The sequence below is a fragment of the Siphateles boraxobius genome, unplaced genomic scaffold (assembly GCF_051911475.1).
Source record: "Siphateles boraxobius isolate OS27281-9 unplaced genomic scaffold, OSU_SipBor_1 31, whole genome shotgun sequence".
Classification (NCBI taxonomy): domain Eukaryota; kingdom Metazoa; phylum Chordata; class Actinopteri; order Cypriniformes; family Leuciscidae; genus Siphateles; species Siphateles boraxobius.
In genome coordinates this window covers 12,104,957-12,129,345 of record NW_027508931.1, presented here as the reverse complement: position 1 = coordinate 12,129,345, position 24,389 = coordinate 12,104,957, and the positions used below count along the sequence as shown (strand labels likewise).

The 24,389-nt window shown below is 39.5% G+C and overlaps 2 long non-coding RNA genes across 2 annotated transcripts in view; both read left to right on the top strand.

The window, feature by feature from the left end:
• LOC143696949 (uncharacterized) overlaps positions 1-24,389 on the top strand; it is a 99,570-nt gene that overhangs the window by 63,728 nt on the left and 11,453 nt on the right. The window lies entirely within an intron of this gene.
• On the top strand, positions 19,068-19,691 carry LOC143697063 (uncharacterized). Its single transcript, XR_013186162.1, has 3 exons — positions 19,068-19,144; positions 19,332-19,526; positions 19,598-19,691. It is a non-coding gene; the product is annotated as an uncharacterized LOC143697063 (long non-coding RNA).

Sequence of the window (24,389 nt, the reverse complement as noted above, 5' to 3'; positions counted from 1 at the left end):
GTGGAATACCAACATGATAAGGCTGTAGAATACCAACATGATAAGGTACTTATATTCTGAACTTTTTTCATTGGATCATCATCTGCCTCCCAGCACCTGTATTATTAAAACCAATAAAATCATTCAAACTTTTGCATCGGCCAAGATATTTGCATCATGGCTCCGGCCGATGTCTCTATCTTTCGCCTGTTGGAATAAATGTACTTCATTACTCATCTAAGCGTTCAAGACATCGTAATTCTCTTGGCATCTGTTCATCTAACCTACATTTTCCTCAGAAGACGTTGCAGAATCGCGTAAAGAATGCAAGTTCTAAAATTAGACTCGCTCAATTAAATGTGCGTTCAATGAACAAGAAAACCGCGCTGTTTCACAATATAATACTGGACAGAAAACTTGATTTTCTCTGTCTCTGTGAGACATGGAATCAACCAAATGACTTCTACAACCTTAATTTAGCCAAACCACCTGGATTTACATTCTTTTCTGAACTTGCAGAACTATTGACTATGCTAAGCCCTATTTGTCCAGACATGCTGCTAATAGGGGACTTGAATATTCATGTTGATAATCCTGACTGTTCCTCTGCAGCTGCCTTCCTGCATATGTTAGAGTGTTTAAACTTCATTCAACATCTTGACTTTCTCATAAATCTGGACATATATTGGACCTGGTATGTTCTGTGGGTATTGGTATATGTGACCCGTCACAGAAACCAGGGACACAAGTCGGCAGCACAACTTTCATGCAAAATGAGAAAGAAGAGTTTTTTTTCAAAATTGGTGATTTTCAATTTTTTGGAGAATCTGTTAATTGAAATCACGAAGAAGCCTCTCCATGTTTGAGATAGCAGTATTGGTATATTTAAAAGCTTACATTTAGAGGTTGAAATCGGCTTGTTTTCGGAGATTCTAGCATGCAGTAGGGGCGTGGCGTGTCATTGTCTGTGTGTATTTCCATACTGAATAACCCGGCGCTTTTGCCCCCGCCCTCCAAGTCAACCACATGGCTACTTATTATGCTGTGCTCTGGCCGGCTCTCTCTGATATCAAAATTCAATGAAGATGGATGCCGCAAAGATTGTCGCAGACGAGATGAACCGTCTGGCAGTTACACCGAAAATGTTTTCGCCGCACTTCGTGGGCTCGGGAAACTGAACCGGAGGTATGGGCGCAGCGCGCGCGCCCTCAGTGCTTCAATACGGCGGCTCGGCTCGCTGACAGTGGTGGCTGGCTGTTTCATATGTGACGGAGAATCGAAATAGAGGATGCAGTTAAGACCTTTGCTGCGATGAAGGCCTGCCGTGCGTGTTTCTGAAATGTAAGTTAAGCTTCATTTGCTCTTTAGTCGTTATTTAAGATGCTGAACCTGCTGATGATATAATGTGCTTGCGGATATTTCATTTGTGTGTGTATACGCACATAAGAAAGTGGTGTAAAGAGATTTGCAACAGTAATTTGAGGAGGTGAAATGTGATTATTTGGAAAATTGCAGAAATGACTGCTTAAAGAAAAATGCCAGCAGGCATTTGCCTCCTACATAAACTTTAATATTGTTGACATTTTGGGCACACGAGCGTTGCGCACTATTTGCGCTATATGTAGGCCTATGGCTTATTGGTCTTTGTTTGTTGTTGCTGGTTTTGCGTTATATGTATATGGCATTCAGAGGTGGAAAGTAACGAATTACATTTACTCGCGTTACGTAATTGAGTAGTTTTTTTGTGTACTTCTACTTTTTAAAGTAGTTTTTAAAATCTGTACTTTTACTTTTACTTAAGTACGTTTTCTTTGAAGTATTGTACTTCGCTACATTTGAAATCATATCCGTTACTGAGTAAAAAATAATAATACAAGGGGGGGAAAAAAAATCACACACTCCGGAAACTACTGAATTGATTGAAGGGCGGGAGAACAAACGCGCAAAAAAGGTGACGCCCAGCTGAATCGGAAAGCTAAGCGCCAAGCGAATTATGGCCAGTATGAAAAGTAGAAAAAAAGCGTGGTTGTCCTCGAGGATAGATATCCCATTTGCAAAAAATGTGGACGCAAAGTGGCTGCAAAAAGAGGATATAGGACACCATCCCTCCTGCAGATAAAGGTATGTCCCGATTTACGTGATGCAAAGGGAATCCCGGAATCCAGTCATGAAAATGGAATTCACTTAATGCAGATGTCACGTAAAACATGTAAAATAATGGATGGATGAATACATGGAAAGTAGAACTGTGCAATAAATCCAATCGTGACATGGTCTGTGAATATTTAAGCTAAGCACAAAAATACTGCAAGTAAATATATAACCCTATTGTTCTGCTGAGCTGCGTTTGTCTACTCAAGTACTCGTGACGTTCATGGTGTTTTCAGCGTCTCACAAATAATTTGAGGATATGAATACATGAACATTTCCAGAGCTGCTCTGAGAGAACGCCTAATGAGCATTTTCATAATTTTATTTGAGAAAATCCATTGTCAAATACACTTTTAACAGGTCTTCACAACCCGTCAAAATAAAAGTTCGGTTTTACTAGGAGAAATTATGACAGAAATATATTACTCTTGTAGGCATACAGTAGAACGCAGCCTACTTCTCAAAATAATAATAATAATAACAACAATAATAATACATTTTATTTGAACATTATTCAAAGGAATATTTTTTTTTGTCCATGGTTTAATTTAGTAAATCTGTTTTTGCAGCGCTTCCCCCAAAAATAAAAGGACAAAAGTTTAAATTTACAATTGATTACCACCATTTTTGATAATATATTTGGATTAAATCATAAAAAGTAGGGGTGTAACGATACACAAAACGGACGGTTCGGTTTTCCCACGGTTTTGACGTCTCGGTTCGGTTCGGTTCGGTTTAGAAAGCTAAAAAAAAAAAATAAACAGTGGTTTAATGAAAAAATGGTGTCTTTGTCTTTAAATTAATTCAATTACAATTAAACATTTTGCAAGGATTAAAAATCTACTAATGCTGTATAGGGAGCCGCACATTACTATAACATTAAAGGTTAACAACAGAGCCTAAATTTAGATGCTATTTATTTTTTAGATATAATAATCAACACCCAACACATTGTATGAAAACATGTAAACTGAACATAAGGCAGTTTTTGCATTAACTTTACTCTAATTTGTTATTGAAATATAATAATTTACACAGTTGCTGTCATTTTCATTAAAGATATTTTAAACGTACTTTAAATAGTCAAGATATAATTAACAGGTTAAGTAAAATATAATAGGATAATATTGTGCATTTATTTAGTGCAAGAGTTAATTTCTCTAGGAACCAACAAGTTGTGGACACTTAATCACTAGCCTGCTGAGGTAAATATAATGCTAGTAACAAGCTATGCAGTTTTATTGACGTCTTTGCGCTGATGAAACACTGATTGAGCGATTACACGAGTTATGATGCCTTTCAGTAAGTATACTGTATTTTTCAACATACCTCCAGGTGTCCATTCATGTTTATTCTGTAACTGAGGAAGAGATGATCGCGTTTACTCGCGTTTACTCCGCGCTGCCGCTACTGTTACAATCCGTGGTGACAGATAGTTTTAAACTGTGGGTACAGATTGTCAATTTACATCCAAGTGGACAGATTGGTAAACTGTGCCTAGTTTTGTAAAACTGTGCACACGGTAGTTTATTTTTCTTCTTGTAATGAAGCTTGGCTGTCCATCTAGTGAAAAATGTTGGTACTGCGGCCAAATAAAATCTTACTGAAAGCTCATTTTTTGAGATATCAACCTAAAATTTGGAACACAACTTCTTCAGATTTTTGGCTTACATTTTCTGGCAGTTTTAGAGTAAAATATATTTTGTAATATATATATTTTATATAAAATATAAATAATTATATTTTTACATTGTTCATTTTTATAAACTCTAACTTGTATAACTTTTTTTTCTGTTTCACTTTCATAGCTTCATAATACTTCACTTCAACAATAATCTGGCAAATGTCTTCTTTAAAACAAGACCAACCATAGGTCTATATTCCAAAGCATTCTTGAATTACAACCATTTAAGTTTGAATAGGGATTTTCATGTCTATGCGAAAAAAGGGGGAGTGACAGTTAAAGGGTTAAACGATATTAAACTATTATATCTATATCTATAATATCTAAAATATAATTTATATATAGAAACTCTCCTACAGTCCAGTCACCATCGGTCGCGACTCGCACGTATTTTCATTTAAACGTCACTCACTGACGTTTTCCTAACCAGAAAAAAAACCGATTGCCCTGCTCTGCCTCTGATTGGCTAGTACTCATTGCCATCTGGGTCAGAGCCAATTAGAAGCAGTATGTGGGTGGGAAAAAAACTCTGTGTATAGGGAAAGGGGAGAGACAGAGGGAACAGGCAAGACAAACTCCTACGTTTAAATAACATATAGAAAATATCTGCTTGACAACGAGCTGAGAACAAGCCCAAATAAGCAACTACACTTTAGAAACTAGCCCAAAAAAAAACGCGACCCGCGACTACCAATATTTGTAAGCGACTTTACAGAAAAACAAGCCCAAAGTCGCTTATAATAAGCGGACTTGGCAACACTGATTCCAGGTCAAATCAATGAGCCGGGCTGGGCGGGGCCGGGGTAGCTTGCAGGGCGGGACGTGTTCGGTACGCCATGAGAGTATCGCCATTCGAATCGTGGGTTCTGTATCGCGGTTCTTCGGTTTGGTTCGAATATCGTTACACCCCTAATAAAAAGAAACATTAATTTTCTGAATAAAATACATTTCATAGGACAATATTATTCTTAAACATTTAAATAAATTATTAATGTTAAAAATAAGTTGTTAATCTAATTCATTATTAATTATCGAATTTAATTGATTAGACATGTCTTATTGAAATTTTAATAAACAAACAAATTATTTCAAGTTTGTTATAATAAAAGCATTTGTTCAACCAAAAAAAAATCCTGTTTTCATCAATTTAACTGTCATTTTAACTGATGATAATAATAATAATAATAATAATAATACCCATAATTTAATAATACAGTTTATTTAATTAACAATTGATTAATACTGTAAACCGTGATATTTTCTGAGACGTTACCATACTGTGAAAATCTTATACCATGACAACCCTACACGGGAGGGTCCCCCACCCCACCCCCACTGTTAAAAAAGTAACTCAGTAACTTTTACTCTGAGTCAATTTTAAATGAGCTACTTTTTACTTTTACTTGAGTAGATTTTTAGACCGGTACTTTTACTTGTACTTAAGTAAAATTTCATTGAAGTAGTAGTACTTTTACTTGAGTAGAATATTTTATTACTCTTTCCACCTCTGATGGCATTTTGGTCTTTGTGTGTTGTTGCTGGTTTTGCGTTATACTGTATGTATATGGCATATTGGCCTTTGTGTGTTGTTGCTGGTTTTGCGTTATATGCAGGCTATATGGCATATTGGTCTTTGTGTGTTGTTGCTGGTTTTGCGTTATATGTATATGGCATATTGGTCTTTATGTGTTGTTGCTGGTTTCGCGTTATATGCAGGCTATATGGCATTATTGGTCTTTGTGTGTTGTTGCTGGTACGTTGCAAATAGAGGGGCTGCACAATTGTTTTTCGCCTAGTGCGGCAGAAGTGCACTCATTCGAAGTGCAAAAAAAGCTGTAAAGCACATGGAGGAGCTTTACAGGGGGTATGGCTTATCTAAATGAGATGTAAATGAGCCCTATTGTCACCCCCAGCAGCAGAGACAGGTGAGAACTGCACAATCTTTAGAGCTCGTTTTCTCCTCTTTGAGCTTTTTTAAGTGCCTACTTTAAAATGGCCACAACTTCTCCAAATATTATCAGATTTCCACATGTTACACATCGTTGGAAAGCTTGGATATTACACTCTCAGAATCTATGAATAACTCAAAATGCCCCAGAACCGACTTGTGTCCCTAGTTTCCGTGACTGGTCACATATGTGTCGGCCTTTCGATGCTGGCCGTGGATTCCGGGAACTATGATTAATTGTTTTGCACGCACTCCACTCCAAATGTAGTCTTCATTTCAACAGCTTTATTTTCCTCACATTTCTAAATCAAGTTCATATTTTCAATAAACAAAAAAACCAAACAAAGTTAGCGAAGTGGTCAAAAAACTGTGAGAAACCACATTCCCCAAATCCAAACATTTGTTCTTTCCATAGTCACTTCCTACTCCGCCCACACGCGGTGACATATATTCCTAACCCGCACAGGTGTATGATAATTAACTAAATAAGTACATAAATACAAATACGCACATACTAGATAATAATAACAATAATAATAATAAAACAAATACATAAATTATAATAAATAAACTCCAATACAACACTTATTATAGACAAACGGCAACAACATTCCAGCCCCTAATTCTTGGCTTCCAAGAATTACAACAAATATTTCAGTAGCCGTACCAAACATGAAGAAAATTCTCATTTCAAGTCCATATTGATAGGTTTAAATCCCAAATAAAAAAAATGTCCTTTAAATGCTCAAAATTGTTCAAAAAAAGTTCTTTCAAAAAAGTCTTCACAAAAAAAAAAACAGATGCTATGCACGTGTATGGCATGTATGTAGATTTATCAGTATATATGAGTCAGTATAAGTGTACAGTCAAAAGTTGGAGTCAAATACTTGACTGTAAAGTTCAGCATGCTGCTTCCATTAACAGACAAAGCTTAGTGATAGGTCTTTCTAGTTCACTTGTTTGGGTCTTCAAACGCACACGACGAACAAATCCTTTGGAATCAGCCAACGTTTTTATAATGCGCCCCATGGGCCAAGAGTTTCTTGGTGCTGTTTCATCAACTACAAGTACGAGATCTCCGATGCTGAAGTTTCGGCATGGTTTATTCCATTTCTGGCGTTGCTGCATTATAGGGAGGTATTCTTTCACCCACCTTTTCCAAAATGAGTCAGCTAAGTATTGAACTTGTCTCCAGCGTCTTCGAATATACAAGTCTTCTTTCTTAAACAGACCAGATGGTAAAAACGGTTTTGTTTTAAGCTGTATGATGTGATTGGGTGTCAACGCTTCAAGGTCTTCTAGATCATCTGAAGATGGAGTGATCGGACGGTCGTTCAGTATTGCTTCTATTTCACATAAAACAGTATGCAATGCTTCATCGTCCAGCATCTGCTGTTTCACTACGGAGTAAAGCACTTTCTTGACTTGCTGGATTAAGCGTTCCCAAACACCGCCATGATGGGCACCATGAGGTGGGTTGAAGGTCCATTTCATGCCGCTGTTGCTAAGAGATTTTTGAAACTTACTTTGATTTAACTCTTTCAAAGCATTTTTTAATTCCCGATTAGCGCTGACAAAATTGGTAGCATTGTCTGAGCGAATTTCCTTCACTTGCCCTCGTCGACATAAGAATCTTCTGATCACATTGATACAAGAGTCTGTATCCATAGTATGGGCCATTTCAATATGAACTGCTCGACATGTCAAACATGTAAATATAACACCGTACCTTTTAACAGTGCTCCTTCCTCGCTTAGTTTCGATGGGGCCGAAATAATCCATACCAACGTATGTAAATGGAGGATAGTCCACAGAAACTCTGTCAGCAGGTAGATCGGACATTTTTTTGTTCACCTGGCTTTTGTCCCTTTCGCTGACAGATCACACATTCTTTGATAATTTTCCTAGAAGCTGAGTTAGCATGAGGAATCCAGTAGTGCCGACGAAGAGTTGAAAGCATGTGGTTTCTTCCTCTATGCCCTATTTTTTCGTGTACGTGTCGGAGAATGAGTTTTGAAACATGACTCGATTTTGGTAAAATGACCGGATGTTTTACCTCTTCTGGCAAAGCTGACTTGCTTAACCTGCCACCCACTCTCAACAGCCCTTCATCAATCTCTGGGTCCAGTTTATACAAATTACTGTATCTTTTTTGAATGCCTCTTTTTAAAGCAGACATTTCTTCGCTGAAATGTTCTTTTTGCACAAAAGATACAATGGCTTTTTCTGCCAAAATCAAATCTTCAACACAGAGCATCGGACTCAGATTCTCAGGTAACTGTGACTTTGTTTTCTTCTTACAACTTTGTTCACTGAGTTGGTTCTGCATTTTTTTCTTCTTCACTTTCCATTTCAGCACTTCCAGAAACTTACGAATCCATGCTACCGCTCTTTTCAGATGAGTCCAGTCCGAGAAGTAATTCAAGAGCTGACTTGTTGGAGGTTCCTTTTGATCAGTCACAGTAATACAAGCACAGATCTTTTCTTTCACTTCTGGATCTTTATCCAAAAGCAAGCTCACCTCTTCCTTTGTTTCAGGCCATTGCGATGGTGACTTTAAGAGGAAGTCAGGTCCGTTGATCCAAACTTGAGATCGAAGGAATTCTTCATTTTTCATCCATCTTGAAGCTGCATCTGCAGGATTTAGTTTAGAGCAGATGTACTTCCACTGTGAGGTCTTTGAATGGGTGTGAATAATGGAAATTCTGTTTGCTACGTACGTTTTGAATCTTTTCGTTGTGTTAGCTATGTATTTCAGTACAGTAGTAATGTCTGACCAAAAGAAAGATTCATCCAGATGAAACTGAAACTGCAACTCCGCTTTCAACATCCTGTCTAAGCGTACAGCTAGGACGGCTACTGCCAATTCCAGTCTTGGTATTGTTGTTTGTTTAAGTGGCGCTACTTTGGCCTTTCCTATGGCAAATGCTACATTAACTTCTCCTTTGTCATTGAGAAGCCTTAGATATGGCACAGCTCCATACCCAGCTTCACTTGCATCCGAAAAGCTGTGCAACTGTGCGGATGCTATGCTGCCGAAATCTTTGCATGTGAAGCATCTGTTCACACTAAAGGTGTTTAAAGGAATCAACTCATCAAGCCATCTTTGCCACCTTAGAGCAATATTCAAAGGGACTCTTTCATCCCAAGGAAGTTTGATCCTACACAGATCCTGCAGAATTTGCTTAGAAGAAAGAATAATGGGTGACAGAAACCCTAAAGGGTCATAAATTGAACTCACAATGGATAAAATACCATGTCTTGTTGTTGAATATTGTTTGATTGCCATATTGAAAGTGAACGCATCCTTTTCTACGTCCCATTGAACACCCAAAGCTCGCTCCATGGGAAATTGGTATTTACTGAGGTCCAGTGTCTTCACTGTCTTGGCTCGGTTTTCCTGAGGAATTACACTGAGAACGGAACGGTCATTGCAGACCCATTTGTTAAGTCGAAGACCTCCCTTGCCACACACCTCTGTTAGTTGGTGATACAGAGATAAAGCTTGGTCCACTGTATTTGCTGCTTTTAAACAGTCATCGACATAGAAATTCTGCCTGATGGTGTTAATTACATTGTCTGCATAATCATTTTGGTTATCATCAGCTGTTTTTAGCAAGGCAAAGGTTGCACAGCTCGGTGATGATACTGCACCAAATATATGGACAACCATTCGGTGCTCTTCGAGGTCCTTTGTAATGTCTCCATCTGGCCACCAAAGAAAACGCTGGAAATTCACATCTTCCTTGGCCACTCTAACCTGGTGGAACATCCCTTCAATATCAGTCATAAAGGCAATAGGACCTTGACTAAATCTAAGTAGAACTCCTACCAAATTATTGTCAAGTCTGGGCCTTGCAACAGCTCTTTATTCAAGGAAGTCCCACCAAATGTTGACGCACAGTCGAACACCACACGCAGCTTTTTGCGTGGGTGCCTAACTCCATGATGTGGTATATACCACAGCTTTCCATTTGCTAACTCCAGTTGATCGCTTGGTACGATCTCTGCATACCCCTTTGCAATCACATCGTCCATAAACTCCTTGTATTCAGCAAAGAACGTCATGTCTCTTTTGAAACTTTTTAACAAGTGCTGTGCTCGTTGTTGTGCCATGCTCTTATTGTTTGGCATTTTTACATTGGACTCACGAAAAGGCAAGTTTAAATAGTAATGTCCATCTTTGATTTCTGCAGTCTTAGAGATCGTGTCCATGAATTGTCGATCTTCTACTGACATTTCTGTCTTCTCATCATACTGCTGTTCAATAAAATCTTGATTATACGGTTTGATCAAAAGTTCCTCCAAATGTTCAATGGACACTCTATTTACTTGCATTTCAGGGGCAAGATCCTCAATATCAGCCATACCATGATTAAGCGGACCATTAATGACCCAACCAAGGAGAGTTTTCACAGCATACGGTCCACTACCTTCACTGTTGACTACTCTCCATGGTTCCAGTGCCTTTGGTACATTGACACCTATAAGCAGCCCGATGCTAGCATTTATTGGCGTCAAATCAACATCCTTCAGGTAAGACCACTTTCTTATGTCCTTTTCTTTAGGAATGTTGTCTTTTGTGACTGGGATTGATTTCTGAGTGTATACATCCGGTAACTCTAGGAATTAATTTTCCTTGAGCGCAGCCACCTCCAATCCAGAAACTCTGTAACTGTGAACAAGTTTCTCCTGACCCATAGTTTTTAAAAGTATTTTCATTTTTCTTCCTGCTGCATTCAATTGAACCATCAATTCTTCCGTGCAAAACGTTGCAGAACTACCAGGATCAAGGAACGCATACGTCTGCACAACTTTGGTTCCCTTACTCAATTTCACGTTAACAGGAACTATAGACGGAGCACAATCATTTGAACCAGTCCCAATATACATCCCCTCTTTCAAGGAAACCAATGCACTTGACATTTGATCTTTTGAAAAGACTTTAGGAAATTGGTCTTTTCTTTGATTTTCCTTACTCTCAATATGTAGAATAGATGGGTGAAGTTGGTGACAAATCTGACAATTCTTGCAGTTTTGGCAGGTTTTGCTCATATGCCCATGTCCCAAACATCCAAAGCACAAACCTTTGGCCTTTATGTATTCCACCTTTTCTTTGTTAGTTTTACCTTTGAATGCATCACAAACTTCCATTGCGTGGTCTTTGCCACAAAACATGCATGGCTTTTCCACTGCATTTGAGGCAGTATGACTCACTTTCGGCTTGTCGTTCATCTTTTCTGCTACTGCAGTAACTGTGGTAGCAAAACTGCTGCCTCTGCTGGCAGACTTGATACTGGGCTTTGCCATAGCGATTACTTTAGAGATTCCTCTTCTATCTGATGGGCTTTGTATGTCACCAAATACAGGATCCAACGCAGCTCGTGTTTTTTTTTTCAATGAATTCAAGAAGATCTTTAAACTTTACTTTTTTCTTGTGACTATCCTGTATACTGGAAGCAATTGTTCTCCATTTGTCGCGAAGCTTGAAAGGCAGCTTGGAAACAATTGTTCTCAAGTTGGCTGAATTTTCCAGCTCATACACAAAATTAACTTCTTGCATTGTATTGAAACAGCCACGAAGAAAGAGTGCATATGAGCGTAGCGCTGGTCCATCCTCTGCTCTTAAAACGGTCCAATTCAAAGCCTTTTCCGTGAAAGCAGATGCAATCTTTATATTGTTACCAAAATTCCATTCAAGTTGCTGCTTTGCTTCCTTATATCCTCTTACAGGATCCATGTGCATGTAACTGCGAACCAAATTTTTGGGTTGTCCAACTGTAAATTGTTCTAAATAATAGAGTCTGTCTTGCATACTCTCAGTCTTGTTTTCAATACCCTGTTCGAATGCTTTAATGAAGGATCTGAACTGCAGAGGATCTCCTCCGAACACAGGAATTTCCCTCGTTGGAAGAAGAGATGATTGCTGTTGCTTTATCAACAAAGAAGTTAATTCATTTTGTTTCTTCAAAACATCTTCAAGAGCTGTATTGCATAAAGTAGACAAGTCCCTTTTATGTTTCTGAATTGTTTCATGGCTTTGATGTTTCTTAACAGTTGGAGTAGACCTACACCTTTTTGCTTTATCTTGACTTGTTTGAACCTTTGGTGTTCTTGCAGGTACAATAAATTCAGTTGATGGATAAGTGCTGCTTGTGTCAGACTTTGCATTTCTTTTTGTGCTTTTCAAGCTCATTTTTTCGAGAAGTGATTCAGATTTTAAGAAAACATTTACCTTTGCATCTGCTGCAGCCATTTCAGATTCTAAAGCAAGCTTTTCTTTTTTAGCTTTTAATTTAGCCTCCTCCAAATCTAAAATATGCTTTTGCTCTAAAGTTTGGGCTTTAGCTTTTAGTGCAGCAGGTTCAGCTTCAGCTTGTAGAAAAGCAGCAGAGGCACTCGTTTTGCTTTTAGAAGAAACTCTAGATGATTTTAGGGAAGTACTTTTAGAGGACTTGCCAGTGGCCTGAGATACACTATCATTAGGCCCAACAGCACCTTCCACGACATCCTCAATTGTACCTTTTGGATCTTCACCCATCCATGTTTCAATTCCATTCAGAAATTCCCTGAAGAGAATTAATTTCGGCTCATACCAGTCTACGTGGTCAGCCTCCCTTTCATCATCATTCAACAAACTTTGCACAGACACTTGCAATTCCATAAAATCCGCCAACACGGTGTTAAAGGTTTCCACATGTTTAGCAACAGTTTCTTTATTTTCTCCAGCTTCAATCGCGGCATTTATTTCGTTTCGTTTTCTCGTCAAGACCCCAAGCTTTCCTCTGCGAGATGCAAGCAACTTAAACAATTCCTTTTCTTCCATAATCGCTTTTTCAGCCACATCTTCCATTATCCATCAAGAATAAACTTAATTTCATAAAATCATGCTTGTGTGATGACTCAACAACATTCCGTTGCCAAGATACATAAGCGCGGCGGCTTTACGAATTAAACTGTTCACCATGTACTCACGAAAATCCACAATCCACGTTATCCTTTCGCTCGTAGTGCAAACTCCAAATTCCTTCAAGTTTTTTTACTTTAATGTGTCGGCCTTTCGATGCTGGCCGTGGATTCCGGGAACTATGATTAATTGTTTTGCACGCACTCCACTCCAAACGCGGTCTTCATTTCAACAGCTTTATTTTCCTCACATTTCTAAATCAAGTTCATATTTTCAATAAATAAAAAAACCAAACAAAGTTAGCGAAGTGGTCAAAAAACTGTGAGAAACCACATTCCCCAAATCCAAACATTTGTTCTTTCCATAGTCACTTCCTACTCCGCCCACACGCGGTGACATATATTCCTAACCCACACAGGTGTATGATAATTAACTAAATAAGTACATAAATACAAATACGCACATACTAAATAATAATAACAATAATAATAATAAAACAAATACATAAATTATAATAAATAAACTCCAATACAACACTTATTATAGACAAACGGCAACAACAGTATAGATCAGCTTTCAAAAGATGAAGTTAATTTTAGTGATCCAATAGAAATTATTATGTCTGCATCAATATTCTATCATAATATATATTATTCTGTTGTGTTTCAGAATATCCACAAGGGAAACCGGAGACATGTCTGCACTGTTTTTTTAGACTGGTTTACTCGGCATACAGCAACAACCAACAACACGGGGGTGCCCTCTAGTGGCCTTCAGGTATTGTAACAACTCAAATACATTACATCTCTCCCTCCTTATTTCAGTTACCCCGTTATTTATTTTTTTCTTTTAACATAATAACCTCATTCATACGAAATAACAAACAGTTAGGAGCCAACAATTAGTAGTTCACTCTCAAGCGATAGTACTCGATGTGTTAACTTAACTACTCCCTCACGAGTAAGTAACACCTTAAACACATTCAACAGTGTATAGAACATTTAGAGATTTTACAGATCAAGTCTGTTTGGTGGTTTACGGGTTCTAACAGGGAATCTTCTCACATTTGGGGAAGAAGCAGTAGCTGGCTCCACAAGCTTGGTTACCTGCTGATCTAAAGCATTTGGTTCAGTGTCATTAGATGTTACAGACAGTTCTTGCCCCTTAATACCCAGTGTTTGTGATGTACTGTTCTCTGATGACATTGGTTCTGTGTTTTTTGTAATTTCTGGATGACAGTCTAACATTTGATCTGCATGTCTTTTCCAGCTTTGTGAACAGTCCACCTGAACTGTGTACGACACTGGTCCTGACTGAGAAGAAACAGTACCGGTTTTCCACTTCTCCTCTCCCCGTCGATAATCTCCGACCAGCACTGAGTCACCCACATTGAAATCTCTGTGTTTGGCATGGAGGGCACGGTGAGAACATTGTACTTTCTGTGCTTGCTCCACAGTCATTTTCACACTTGGTTTCAGTAGATCCAGCCGTGTCCTCAATCTGCGATGCAAGAATAGCATAGCAGGTGCTTCTTTTGTTGTGCTATGTGGTGTATTCCTGTACTGTAACAAGAAATAGTCTAATCTCTGCTGTAATGGTACTGGTTCTTCAGATGCTTTAAGTGAGTGTTTAAAAGTCTGCAGGAACCGCTCAGCTAGTCCGTTGGTGGCTGGGTGGAATGGTGCAGAGCGGACGTGTTTAACCCCGTTTGATTTCAGAAAACATCCAAACTCCTCGGAAGTGAATTGTGGGCCATTGTCACTAACTAGTGTTTCAGGTAAACCGTAGCGACTGAATAGACCACGCAGCACTTGGATTGTCTTCGAGGAAGTTGTCGAATCCATCACATGGACCTCTGGCCATTTTGAGTGTGCGTCAACAACTACCAGAAACATTCGTCCTTCGAATGGACCAGCAAAGTCGATGTGGATCCGTTGCCAAGGAGCTTCCGGCCATGCCCAGGGGTGAAGAGGTGAGAGACACGGAGATTTTTGATTTTGTTGACAAGACATGCATATCTTTGATTTCTCTTCAATTTGTGAGTCAATATTTGGCCACCAGATGTAGCTACGTGCTAGAGCCTTCATTTTTACCACACCTGGATGTCCTGTATGTAAATCCTCCAACACTCGTTGTCTCAGATTTGATGGAACTATAACTCGCTGTCCCCACATCAGACAGTCCTGCATCAGTGAGAGTTCCTCCTTTCTTGTGAGGTATGCCCTCAGTGCATTTTATGAATCTTTTGCAGATGGATATGATCCCGTGGATACCATCTCTTTCACTCGACAGAGTATCGGATCTGCTCTGGCTCCTTTATTGATGTCACTGTTACGCACTGGAAGTGTATCCATTTTATTTATGAGGTAAGTGCCCACTGCATCTTTCTTGTCTCTGTGCTGTACCGGCAGTGGCAATCTCGATAACCCATCAGCATTCCCATGGTCATTAGCACTTCTATATTGAATGGTGTAGTTGTGTGCAGCTAGCAGCAGAGCCCACCTCTGAAGTCGTGCAGCAGACATGGATGGGGTTGCTTTGTTCGGATGAAGTATGGTAGTAAGCGGACGATGGTCTGTTAATAATGTGAAGTGACGTCCATATAGGTTAAACCTGCGTGAAGTTGGCCCCCCACCCAACGCAAAACGTCGTCAAACTATACTCAATCGTTTGTGCTCCGTTTGTGCTGGTTTGTGCTGTAAAAAGTTTCGTTTGTGCTGTTTCGGTTTTTTAGATATTAAAAGAATATTTTTAGGTCATTCTGAGGTCACTCAGCCCCCCCACATGCTCCAAATTCACCCAAAATAGGCTCGTTCGTTTGTGCTTCGTTTGTGCTGGTTTGTGCCGGTACAATTTTCGTTTGTGCTGCGTTGGGTTTTAAAATATCGGAAAATTGAATTATAGACGATGACGTCACCAGCCCCCCACATGCTCCAAATTCACCCAAAATAGACGCAATTGTTTGTGCTCCGTTTGTGCTGGTTTGTGCTGTAAAAAGTTTCGTTTGAGCTGCTTCAGTTTTTTAGATATTAAAATAATATTAGGTGGTCATTTTGAGGTCACTCAGCCCCCCACATGCTCCAAATTCACCCAAAATAGTCTCGTTCGTTTGTGCTTCGTTTGTGCTGGTTTGTGCCGGTAAAATTTTCGTTTGTGCTGTGTCAGGTTTTAAAATATCAGAAATTGAATTATAGACGATGACGTCACCAGCCCCCCACATGCTCCAAATTCCCCCAAAATAGTCTCGTTCGTTTGTGCTCCGTTTGTGCTGGTTTGTGCTGTAAAAGGTTTTGTTTGAGCTGCTTCAGTTTTTTAGATATTAAAATAATATTAGGTGGTCATTTTGAGGTCACTCAGCCCCCCACATGCTCCAAATTCACCCAAAATAGTCTCGTTCGTTTGTGCTTCGTTTGTGCTGGTTTGTGCCGGTAAAATTTTCGTTTGTGCTGTGTCAGGTTTTAAAATATTAGACGTTCAATTATTGTTGATGACGTCACCAGCCCCCTCACATGCTCCAAATTCACCCAAAATAGTCTCGTTCGTTTGTGCTCCGTTTGGGCGAGACACTGAATGACAGAGAATTATAGACAGTGCACCAGCCCACTTTTTTTTAACAGTAGGCTAGTTAAAGTAACAAGGTAAGACCTAAAGAATCGGCAAACCAAATCACAATATTCACTTAGGTTATGTTATCCTGTGCGTTTTCAACTTTTAACGAACACTGCGGATACAGGATGTGGATGCAACTTCAAGGTTAGTGTTTTTACTTACTGTATGTTGTGTTTTGTTTATAACATATATGAAAATTGTCACAAATACACGCACCATAATCTGTTTGCTGTGTTTATGTGTGTAAAGGCCTATTGGCTATGGCGTCAAAAGTTTGGATTCTTCTTTTTTATGTCTCTTAAGCTCACTTTTTTGATGAAACATATATATTATTACAATTTAAAGTAGCTATTTTCGGTTTTAATATAATTACAATGTCATTTAGACTGATGTAAAAGCTGAATTTTATGTATCATTAGACCTACTCCAGTTTTCGATATCACATGATTCTTTAGAAATCATAGTAAAATGTTGATTGTATGCTCAATTATTATTCGTGCATGCTCAGTTAAGAAAGGTTCTTAATTTTGATCAATGTTGATCAACTTTTTATTAATTTATTACTTCCTTGCTATATAAAAGTATTATTTTATATCACTTAACCAAAATCTTTGAATTGTTGTATATATTGGTTTTCAGAAGAAGAAAAGAACAACAATAAGCAGCACAACTGTTTTCTGAAGGATCATGTGACACTGAACTAATGATGCTAAAATTCAGCTTTGATTACAGGAATAAATTACACTTTACTATATATTCACATATAAACCTGCAGTATTACATTGGAATAATATTTCACAATATTACTGTATTTTTGATAAAATAAATATAGCCTTAGTGAGCATAAGGGAACATTAAACTTTGAGAAACATTAAAAAATAAACCTTTTAAATCTTTTGACTAGGCTGCTGTCTGTGTATTTATGTGTCTGTGTGTATATCATTTAATTACTACTATTATTATTATTATGTATGAGGAAACTCATGACTCAATTAAGTCAAAATGATTTAACTTTTGAAATTTAATTATTTACTATCGAACATCCATTAACAAAAAAACAAAAAAACTTTAAAAACTTAAACTTAAAAACACTTAATACTGACAAGTTTAAATCTGTCTTCAAACCAAAGATACCACACAAAATAATAGACTTGACTGCAAACTTCCATAAAATAGCACAGGAGTAGGAAAACAAGGGTATGTGGCATAAAAAGTTCAACCAAAATAATTTAACTTGTGAAATTAAATATAAATAGTGCAATCAGTCTTTTGTGTATAATACAGCATGTGGGCATATTTTGTTTTTATCTGACGCTGCTGTCACTCCACTTCTCAGGTCATCATACATCTCCCAGACACATGGAGACCTCCTGCAGTAGGCCACATAATGCCCAAGAGCATCCTGGGTTAAGCCTCCTCTAAAAGCAATGACTGCCCGTAGAGTAAATCTCTTTCCCTGGAGCATCAGATTGGAGGGAAATTCACTCAAAGGAAATTCTGTGGAGTTGCTTCCCAGGTCAGTGTCAATCCACATAAGTTCTCCCAAACTGTAACTGTGTGAAACTTTCCCTGCACAGAGCACTTTTTCTGAGGTATCTGTCTTGATTGCAGAGGGACACTGTGACAGACTTTGGATCGGCCTGAGGCAGGGGGACTCCGGAAGGTCAAGGCCTTCTTCCACTGCGGTCTGAAGATGAGCCATGCCAGAAGCCTGCAGTACAGCAACAGAAGTACAAACAAATGCAATTTCCCTTGTGACTTGTTTGCTGAGACCACAATACTGTGAGGAGCACTGTTTTGTTAATGAAACACAAGTGCGTTTTGTCATTGACTTTTCAATGATAGTGGAGATGTGGCATTGTGCATCGATTTGGAGAGCACCCGACTTCAGTCGGACAGCTTTGAATATTTCGCTCAGCTGTTCTGCCCTCTGTATGTAGGCCTGTGCATTCAGACCCTTTGTGGTGATGGATTTCACTAGCTGGAGGAGGTTGTTGGAATCCTCATTGCAAACAATATTTTCAAAAGTGACACTATCACAGTAAGCACAACATAAGCATTGACAAAAAGCATCAAATGCACATGTGTTAAGCACAGATATTCTTGATTTCCTGAGTTTAACAGGCTGTTGATTGTTTCCATTTTTCAACAGGTCCACTTTTAGTCTTTTCCCTCTCACAGATGGATCTGCATGGAGCCATTCAGGACAAGGAGAGAGGTATGAACTCCTCTTCCTCTTTTTGGGTGGAACCGCTAAGCCTCTCCAGTTTTCAACAGCTTCTTCATCTGCTGGATGGATGTTTGTGACGGTGTCAGACTTCCCAGAGCAGGAAGCATCCATCTCTGGCCTTCCATCTATCCTTTAGGTTGCGGTGGGTAGTGGATTGACTCCTGTGTCGATCACTGTCGCAACAGCCTCATCCTCTTCACCTTTTTCCACACTCTTTTGTTTTGCAGAAAAAATACGCATGTTGCCTTCAATGAAGGACAGATGTCGAGCAATGAATCGATCCACTCGAATAGGCATGTGTTCATGCTTGAAAAGGCCGCGTTTGATGTTTTTGAACTCAGCTTCGACATTGGCTGAACTTGCGGTGATGTTGGAGCTCCGGAAGTGAGGGATCATTACCCCTGTCCAGAGAGGTAAGTAATTTGCAAGCCAGATTATATTTGGAATAATCTCAGGGAGGAAGTGCATATTGTCATGATCACCATTAGATGTGGCAAGTGATCTGCTCTCCTCACATATGTCTGTTACCCACTGCCGCAGGTCTGTCTGTGTTTGGTCACATGGATCCACTTCTTCCAGGTCCGCACCCTCTACATCTGGAATGATGACACGCTCTTCTGCAATTCGGGCTTTTAGGTATTTCTTGCACCTTTCAGAAATGAGGGGGGCTCCAGAGCTGTCACTACCCTCTGTTTCGCTGAGAGCCACAATAGTAATGCATCTTAGTAGCTCTCTTGCATCGTCCATGGATTGTGACATGAGAAGCTGAGCTATTGACCTAACAAAGAAATCTTTAATGCGATGTGTTTTTTTTTTCAAGCAGTCCCACCGGCAGATCATCTTGATGCAGTGTGCAACATCAACCCGCACGAAACAAGGTGGGACTTTTGCTGACTGTCTACCGAGTAAGACACCACAACACTCATTGATGTAGGTCTTAAGATCAGGATGAGAAGTAAAAGCCTTGACCAAAGCTCCGAGCAAAGCCAGAGAAAAGTCACTCACAACCTCTTTTGGAGTAGGTGCACCTGCGCGTATCCATTCTGTCAGCCAATGTGTTATGGCATTAACATCATGTCTCTCTGACAGCATTTGCACCACTGGGACACTTGAGCTCTCACCCCCTGCCACAACACCCTGATATAGGAATATATGGCCAGACTTGCCATTTGGTCTCTGTAGTTTCCTCACCACTGAGCCAGTTGCATCAAAACTCACAGTCGGGTTAGTAGATGTCTTTGATAATGTCTTGTACATATACATTTGTGTTTGACTCCAATAGTGACAGAAAAACTTGTCTAGTCCAATGTCTTTAATGCTACCACTGTGAGGTGCACTGTATTTTAGCATCTGCAATGACAGAATAGGATCCTTGTCGCCTAATTCTAAATCATTTCTCTCTTGCTTTGCTTTGCGCAGGGTGGCCAAATTAGGCAGATGACTTGGCTCAGGATCTCCAAAATCCATCAGCTTTGTTGCCTCTGATGCCCTCCATACATGGGGTTCCTTTCTACCCTCACACAGTTCTTTGGATATCTGCACACGCAAGTTACCAGACATCGCACGTTTGGAACAGCCAGTGTGCAGGGAGTCATCAGTGTTTTTAAGTGAACACCTGAACTTCATTTTGCTGTTTATTTCAGGCTTTTTGTCACATTTTATGTGAATGTGGCCACGACACTCCTTACAGCTGCCTCTGATTACAATAAATTTGTCTGTGACTGATGGATAGACCTTGGCTCTTTTAAAAGCAAATGTGCAGGGGCATTTCACTTCTTGCCAAATGTGATGATTTATCACATGCGTCCAGATACCAGGCTTCAAAATTGTGTATTCCCTTTTTTTTGTTTTAGAGAACTTGTTTTTGTATGTTACTGTTTCAGGCATAAATTCAATCCATTTCTGAAATGGAACTTCAAAATCAAAAGTGCAGCAATCTTTTGGACTGGAGGAAAGGGACCCTGGCTCAAAATCAGTGTCATCACTACTGCCACTTGTTTCATGATCACTTTCATGAGTAAACCCTAAAGCAGTCCAGATATTGTGTCTGTTTAATTTAACAAAAGTGTATAGTGCCTTTGCAGTGATCTTGTTGTCTAGCTGTTTACTAAGCTCTGTCCAGATGCTCTGATTAGGAGTAGCTATGTTGCCATTTTGGACTATGGCCTCTTTTGATGAACACAGGACTGTGAAAATGGAATCCCTGTCGACTGCTGGTTTCTTGGGCATCTGGCATAAGCACAACATAATTACCCTCAATTATCCTGACTCCAAAAAATATCATGTACAGCATAAATTTGTTTTAATATATTACTGTATTGGTCTGAATATAAGAATAATAGGATAATATAATATAGTAAGGATAATGTAGATGGATAACATACCTTATATTAGGACCAATATGGTATGTTGACACCTAGATTGTCAGTATTGAACCGAAAACTCATTGCTAACACTAATATCACTAATTTAGCTATGAAATGTTAAATACAGTTGCACATGTGACCCATGGTCGTTTTTTAATACTAAAAGGCACATTTCTGCAATTGTAATCAGCATTTCATAGCTAAATTAGTAACATAAGTGTTATTAATGAGGTTTCTGTTCAATAACAAGTAACAAGCTCTCTTGAATGCTGTACAATTATTCTTGAAGCTACTAATATTGTAACTGACAGTTTTAAAACAATGTATACTTACATTGGCCAGAAATTTGGATTAGTAACGACTTTTGTAGTTTGATTTATATCGACCTTTTCTCCACCAACTCTACAGCATTTTACACAAGAGCATTCTTGAACAGAAGTGTCACTTGCCCCTAGTGGTGGCAGTGAAGTGTAGCAGATGAGACTCGTAAAAATAAAATACAATCAGAAGAGACTGAAGTGAAGATAATTGTTTATTGAACAAATTATGTAATGACAGAACATCTTCGTCAATTCTACTTTAAAAGTGTGCTCACCTCGAGGATAGTTTTGCTGTTCTCTTGGCCTCTTGGGGGCTTAGTGACCTCAGAATGACCACCTAATATTATTTTAATATCTAAAAAACTGAAGCAGCTCAAACGAAACCTTTTACAGCACAAACGAAGCACAAACGAACGAGACTATTTTGGGTGAATTTGGAGCATGTGGGGGGCTGAGTGACCTCAAAATGACCACCTAATAGCCTATTATTTTAATATCTAAAAAACTGAAGCAGCTCAAACAAAACCTTTTACAGCACAAACGGAGCACAAACGAACGAGACTATTTTGGGTGAATTTGGAGCATGTGGGGGGCTGAGTGACATCAAAATGACCACCTAATATTATTTTAATATCTAAAAAGCTGAAGCAGCTCAAACAAAACCTTTTACAGCACAAACCAGCACAAACGGAGCACAAACGAACGAGACTATTTTGGGGGAATTTGGAGCATGTGGGGGGCTGGTGACGTCATCGTCTATAATTCAATTTCTGATATTTTAAAACCTGACACAGCACAAACGAAAATTTCACCGGCACAAACCAGCACAAACGAAGCACAAACGAACGAGACTATTTTGGGTGAATTTGGAGCATGTGGGGGGCTGAGTGACCTCAAAATGACCACCTAATATTATTTTAATATCTAAAAAACTGAAGCAGCTCAAACAAAACCTTTTACAGCACAAACCAGCACAAACGGAGCACAAACGAACGAGACTATTTTGGGGGAATTTGGAGCATGTGGGGGGCTGGTGACGTCATCGTCTATAATTCAATTTCTGATATTTTAAAACCTGACGCAGCACAAACGAAAATTTTACCGGCACAAACCAGCACAAACGAAGCACAAACGAACGAGACTATTTTGGGTGAATTTGGAGCATGTGGGGGGCTGAGTGACCTCAAAATGACCACCTAATATTATTTTAATATCTAAAAAACTGAAGCAGCTCAAACGAAACTTTTTACAGCACAAACCAGCACAAACGGAGCACAAACAATTGCGTCTATTTTGGGTGAATTTGGAGCATGTGGGGGGCTGGTGACGTCATCGTCTATAATTCAATTTTCCGATATTTTAAAACCTGACGCAGCACAAACGAAAATTGTACCGGCACAAACCAGCACAAACGAAGCACAAACGAACGAGCCTATTTTGGGTGAATTTGGAGCATGTGGGGGGGCTGAGTGACCTCAGAATGACCTAAAAATATTCTTTTAATATCTAAAAAACCGAAACAGCACAAACGAAACTTTTTACAGCACAAACCAGCACAAACGGAGCACAAACGATTGAGTATAGTTTGACGACGTTTTGCGTTGGGTGGGGGGCCAACTTCACGCAGGTTATAGGTAAGTATGAAACTTCCGTACTCCAAAGATGATTCCTAGCGCTTCACTTCTAGTTGCGCATAGTTTTGTTCAGGTTTACTCAGAGTTCGTGACGCGAAGGCTATGGGCCTTTCCCGCCCATCCGGCATCATATGGGAAAGTACGGCTCCTACCCCATATGGTGAAGGATCGCAGGCCAAATGAACTGGGAGTCTTGGATCATAATGTGTGAGTACACTGGGTGTTAACAGCTGATTTTTAGCATCTTGGAACGCTTTCTCACACTCTAGCGACCACTTCCATTTTACTTCCTTGTGTAACATTGCATTCAGGGGGTGAAGAACTGGGGCCATATTTGGCACAAACCTTGCATAATAGTTAACCAGTCCCAAAAAAGATCGTAATTGGTTGACATTAACAGGAGCTGGTGCTTCGGCGATGGCCCGCAGTTTGTCTGGAGACTTGTGAAGCCCTGATGCATCGATCACATGTCCTAAATATTCCACTGAAGTTTTGAAAAACTCACTCTTCTCTCTTTTCACGGAAAGCCCGCATTTCTCCAGCCGGCTTAATACAGCTTCCAAGTTAGCTAGGTGATGAACATTATCTTTTCCGGTGATCAGGATATCATCCAAAAAACAATGTACACCCGGTAGCCCTTGTAGCACTTGTTCCATGACTCGTTGAAATATCGATGGAGCTGAAGTGATACCGAAGGGTAATCTGTTGTACACGAACATCCCCTTGTGGGTCGTGATGGTTAGATATTTACGTGAATCTTCATGCACAGGAATCTGTAGGTAAGCATGTGAGAGATCTAGTTTGCTAAATCTTTGTCCTCCAGCCAGTGAAGCGAACAGATCTTCAATCCGGGGTAATGGATAATGTTCTGCACACAGAGCTGGATTCACGGTTATCTTGAAATCACCACAGATCCTAACGTTTCCACCCTTTTTTACTACAGGTACGATCGGGGTTGCCCATTCACTGAATCGCGCAGGTGAGATGATTCCTTCCTTCAATAAGCGCTCAATTTCTTCTTCCACCTTGGGTCTGATGGCGTACGGTACCACCCGAGCTTGAAAGAATCTTGGCTGGGTTCCTGGTTTCAGATTCAAGGTCGCTGTATACTCATTGAATGTCCCTAAATCTTCTTTGAATACTTTGGCATACCTTATTAGAAGCCCTTCGAAGGTTCCTTCATTAACTTGATGTACTGCTCTTACAGTTCTTATCTCACGCCAATCTAGACGAATTCTGCGAAGCCATTCTCGTCCCAACAGAGGAGCTGCGTTTCCTGCAACAACATACAAAGGCAAACGTACGTTTTGTCTGTTCAGCTTGACACGCACTTTGATGCCGCCTTCTGGTGAAATGACCTCGCCTGTATACGTCTTGAGGACAACGTTCGTCTGGCGTAATCGAACATGACTCAATTTATCTCTGTACAGTTCACCTGAGATAATAGAGACCGCCGCTCCAGTATCCACTTCCAAATCGACTTAGTCTGTCCCTTCCATTTTCCACTTTTTCCTTTTCCTATAGTTTTAAATGTTTTCTCCTCTGTCTTATTACCTTTACA